The sequence below is a fragment of the Rhipicephalus microplus genome, unplaced genomic scaffold (genome assembly GCF_043290135.1).
Source record: "Rhipicephalus microplus isolate Deutch F79 unplaced genomic scaffold, USDA_Rmic scaffold_108, whole genome shotgun sequence".
Classification (NCBI taxonomy): Eukaryota; Metazoa; Arthropoda; class Arachnida; order Ixodida; family Ixodidae; genus Rhipicephalus; species Rhipicephalus microplus.
In genome coordinates, this window is record NW_027464680.1 from 675,005 (window position 1) to 680,455 (window position 5,451).

General features: G+C 43.8%; 1 long non-coding RNA gene across 1 annotated transcript; it reads left to right on the forward strand.

Moving 5' to 3' along the window:
- Positions 1-408: 408 nt before the first annotated feature.
- LOC142790460 (uncharacterized) lies at positions 409-5,147 on the forward strand. Its single transcript, XR_012889528.1, has 4 exons — positions 409-1,127; positions 1,191-1,295; positions 1,351-1,464; positions 1,765-5,147. It is a non-coding gene; the product is annotated as an uncharacterized LOC142790460 (long non-coding RNA).
- The last annotated feature ends 304 nt before the right edge of the window (positions 5,148-5,451 follow it).

The window sequence follows — 5,451 nt, forward strand, 5'->3', positions numbered from 1 at the left end:
CTTTTTCGTAATTTGACAGCGAAGCATCCACTTACTAACATTTTCAGACCGCGCTGATGCCATGCCGTCCGGCGGTCCAAGCTACGGCAGCTACTGCTGTGTATCCTGTGTATCGTGGTGCTTCAACAATGGCAGAACCCACAAGAAGCCTGGGACGAGTTTCTTCCGCATATCATGCCATGGGATGGCAGCTGTGTTAAAGCTTTTGTATGATTTGCATGTCTTTAGGCTTACTGTTCGTACTTGCTCAGTGAGGGTAACAATAAAAAATTACTATTCAAGCACTTCCCCTTTCAGCTGATAGTTCATTGCCAATGCAGGATGAAAGCGTGGATGCAGTATGCTGAGTAAGCCGGCCAGCCTATATCATGCAACGTACAGGGTTTGTAGCGACCATTTTACTGCTCAAAGTTTCATGGACCCTGGGCACACAAGACTTACAAGAATGGTTGTTCCCAGTGTGCAACCAGCTGCACCATGTAAGTGATTGACTGAAACTCAAATATGTGCAATAGCAGCCACTTGTATTGAATCAGTGGCGACAGTTAACCGCGAAGATCTTTGTAGCCGATGGAGAAACCTCACTATAGAAGTAACACTTGGAAAGTCTTAAATTTTGTTAATTGTGGGCTATTACCTTCCTAACAGCAGCTTTACATTTCTGTCGTTTTTTGATGCTCTTGACCTGCGCAACTTGTTTTGAAAGACTTTAAAGGGCTATTTCACGTTATCTTCAAGCCTGAGTGCACATGTACATATACCTTTCATCAGTGAAAGCTGGCACTGTTGATAATTCCAAAAATCACAAATTACTTGTTTCCTAGTTGGTGCCTTCTCTTTTCTTCCACGTTCGGCCAATTTATGCATTTGAAAGAGCTGTTTAAGTTTCCCCATGCTACAAGCTTTGTAACTTGTACCAACTGCACATATATGCAGGTCTTCTGAGCGTCGCTTCAAATAGTGACTGTGACATGACTGCAGAAGCTGCACTGCAAGGTGCGGATGAGCTTCAGTTTGTGTTATTTTAAGCCTCTTACTGACACATTGTCGTAATTTCATTTCTTCAGGACCTGCGGTAGAGGCTTCAAAAAGTGGCTCCCACACATTGAGGTGCCCCGATGAGCAGGGTGCGTTCAAAGTCGCGATTTCTTTTTTTTTACCCAAATTGACTGTTGACCAAACTTCTGCAGGTGGCAGCTGCCTTGTAGCTGGTTAAAGAATTTCTGCTGACTTCGTCCTGCCGGAGAAAACCTTAACCAGTCGTTCAGCTGTCACAAAAGGAACTTGTGTGACCGGTAAGTTGTATGTTCACTTCAACACCAGAGTGGGTTGATATAGAGACTTACGCAGGCCGCTCGCAAGATTGTTCCTACAGCACTGTCCGAGGCACTGAACAAGCTTCACAAGACCCTCCAGAAGACGTCTCCGCCAACAGCTCCGCGCCTGAGTGCCCTAGAGAAAATGGTGACTATGCTTTTATTGCAGCTGTTTTTAATGTGCTATTTTATGTTTAGGACATTCTGAGGAAACTATCCTCAAAAGGACACTACGTGTGCACTTACAAAATGTAAGGGTGGGCTCTCAGTGATTTTCATTTTTTTTTTTTGTGCATTGTCAACATTGTGAATGGTTTGTTTTTAGGTAGTGGAATCGAAAACTTTGCACCACAGAAAGTTGTGCACCTTGGGTCTGAAAGAGCGAGGAAAGTGCTCGTTTGGGATTAGTTGTTCTTCGCTTTTACATCCATTTTTTTGTTTATTGCAGTGCGTTCCTGTGTGCCAGCGACAATGTCTCCATCAATGAAGTACAAGCAAACCATTAAACATCTGCAAGCCAAAGTAGCAGCACAGCGGAAAACTATCAAAAGACTGCGGAGACAGCCTCACCAAGCACCGTCATCGACTTCAAAGGCCCTTGGAGTTATCCGACCGCACGTCACCGAGAAGGTTTTTAAACTTCTTTCTGCACATGTTCGCTTGAGGCCCAAACGCAAGGGCAAGCGGTTTCCCGTGTGGTTCAAGAAATTCGCTCTTCACTTAAACTTCCGAGGTCCGCGAGCATACCGATTTCTGGCTCCATATTTTTCTTTGCCCTCCCGGCGTTCATTAAGGAGGTGGCTAACTAATGTAAAGATGACTCCAGGCATAATTCCAGGAATCCTTTCTTCCATTGCAACAAATACTCAAGCTTGGAATGAACGGGACCGAGTGTGCGCTTTAGTTTTCGACGAAATAGCACTCAAAAAGAATTTGTACTATGATGCTGCAAGAGACGTTGTCCAGGGTTTTACAGATGATGGCACTCATCGCACTTCAACCATCGCTGATCGAGCACTGGTTTTTCTTCTTGTTGGTGTTTCGAGAAAGTGGTTTCAACCGGTTGCTTTTACTATAGGGCACACATCAACACCATCATCTGTTATGCATAACTTGCTGGTGTCTGTCACTCATTTTGGAGCTTAGGAGCATTAATATTGCAGTGAAAGCAGTCATTTGTGACCAGGGCAGTTCAAATGTAAGTCTCGCTTACCAACTAAGAGTGACTGTAGCAAAGCCTTTTTTTGAAGTTAATGGTGAGCGGGTGTATTACATTTTTGATGTTCCGCATTTAATTAAAACAACGCGCAATAATGTCCAAGCACACCAGTTATACATTGGGGATGACATCGTTAACTGGTCGCACATTGTAAGCCTTTACCAATCCTCGCATGAGTTGCGGTTGCGATTGGCTCCAAAGTTGACTGAACGGCACGTTCATCAGAAACCTTTTTCTAATATGAAGGTCAGCAGAGCAACTCAGGTCCTCAGTGCATAAGTTTCGATTGCTATCACGGCAATGGTGTATGCGAAGGTGCTGCCTGCGTCGGCCATCACTACAGCTCAATTTTGTGATCGTATGGACAGGATTTTCAATGCCTTGAACAGCTCGAGTAAAAAAGAACTTCGCAAAAGCTGCGGCATGCAATCATGAAAAATGATTCAGAGCTGATTGACTTCCTCCGAAGCCAGCTTCCCTGGATTGCATCATGGCAGTTTGTTGGCAGACGTCAACCACAAACCATCGTAGGTTGGCAAATTACAATTTAGGCTATTTGTCAACTATGGGACGACCTCTCCAAAAGTTACAATTTTGAATACCTGTTAACACGCAGGCTTCAACAGGATCCTCTGGAGAACATATTTGGCCACATTAGGCAAAAACAGGGTTGCAACACGAACCCCAATGTAGCACAATTTATTTGTGGCCTGAAGCACATCTGCATAAGAAAACTCTTAAAGCTGTCAGAATATGGAAATGTCGAGGATGATGAATGTGGCCTCCTCCAGGAGCAGCTCTCGCCATTCTTCCTCACCAGTGCGTCTCTTGTGGATAATGAGGAGTGTGCACAGCCACAGCCTGACGACTTTCCCGCTCTAGACGATCTCTCTGAACTTGCGACCAACATTCACTCCCATATTATCGATGACTTCGCTGCATATTATGTAGCTGGTTTTCTCATCAAACACTTCCTTCGGAATGCATGTGATGGGTGCAGTTGCCCACAGTTACTGAAAGACGACAGTGAGACGCTTAAGAATACCCACCAGTATTTCACAATGCTCAAAGCATACCATGTCCCCAGCGAACTTTTTGGGAATCTCACTGTGCCATCAGAAGCAGCTTTTGTATACGTACAACAACTTGAATCTCACTTTCTTGCCATAATTGAGACCACTGCACATCACCTGAAAGTGTGCGACGTTTTGTATCACCATCTGTCAAGTGTTGGCGATTTTCATTTCTGCTCTGCTGGGTGTCGCGCGAAGTTTCTGAAAATGTTTGGCCGGGTTCGTTTATGTTGACATGTGCGTTTTGTGAACCGAAACTTAGATAGGGTTAGGTTCCAGTCTTCAATTTCAGGCATACAGCTTGACAAATTCAAAGGTTAGCAATTAGCGGCGGGTTTACACTAAAGTATTCGAGTTGAGCCGAATCCTGCAATAGCTTTGTTATGTTATTACTTCATTACAGCAGACTTCGTTATGGTCTTATATGCTCATATTCACTTCAACTGGACTAACCACTCCTTCGTTGCATACATTGTTTTGGTCACCCGCTATGAGGAGTAGGGACACTGTGTATTCGCTCGAAGTGATTTGCATAACCTTAAAAAGAATGTTGGGTATCCTGTCTGTATTTTCGTAGCAAATGCGGGCGAACTGTACACTTTACTGTGGGTCGCTTGGTCGCTGTGTGTGCTTTATCTCTCCAGCTCAAGTAATATATCGATAACAAAACCGCTTGTTGAAATGTCTTCGAGCGGGTAAGGAACACAGTATGAAGTGGGCACGGTTCACGTTATCACGCTTTTCGTATTTTAGCTCCTCATCAACCTCCTCATCTCGCCCATCAAAATTTTCAAAAGAATACCCAAACTTGTAGCGTTTGATGGGGCGTCGGACGCTGCCATTTTATTTTTATATAGCTTGTGAGTGATAACGTACGATGTAGAGCCTTTGTGAAAAATAATGAGCCAAAGTGGTTTCCTTCTGCTATTTATTAGCCCTGTAATACCGCTTTCGTAGCACCAATTAAGGTCCACAATTCTGGATAAGTGATGACTACAATCTATTTTAGCTCGCAAGCGTCACGGCAACACCCAGACGCAAATCACTTGGGATCTTAAGTTTTTGATGAAGGCGACGCATAACAAAAGCCACAAAACCTGCCAGTGTTGTAGCATAAAGTTTGTCTTTCACGCAGTGAGCAAGCAGCAAAGCCCTACCTTTCTGAGGACAAGCAGGCACCAAGTCTGCTTTTTTTAATTTTGGGCTAGCTGTTCTTAAGCACAGCCAGCACACTGCACCTTTGCCTTTCTGCTATATTGTGTCGTGTGGTTTCTGTGCGCTCTTTTTTTCTATGCATTATTTCGGTTAACCCCAGGCGTGATTCGCGCCTTCATTGCTGTGTATATGTCACTTGTGCCTTCTTCATCAGCATTGTGCGCTGTGTTTTTGCAATAGATCCTTACTTAACCACTGGCCCAGTGTGTCATACTTCACCAGCTTCTCAGCTTCTACCAACTCTAGCGATGTGTGCGTTGTCCGTGTTCTCTCTGTATTTGTTACAATATTTGTTACAATTTATTTGTAAGGCGAGATGCACTTGTTGTCTACCTTTGTCATCATCATCATCATCAGCCTGACTACGTCCACTGCAGGACAAAGGCCTCTCCCATGTTCCGCCAGTCATACCTTTGTCATATTGTGCTTTTTATATTCTCAGACTCTACCTTGCCTTTGAATAAAACATTGCGGATACTCTGTCTCTTTGACTGATATATACATCGATCACTTGTTCCAAAAGAAAAACACAAGCGCGATGAATAAAACCGTAGTGAATTATCATTACCTGCACCTCTTTTTATTATAACTTAATCGAAATTAAAATTACGTCACGACCAATTCGCAC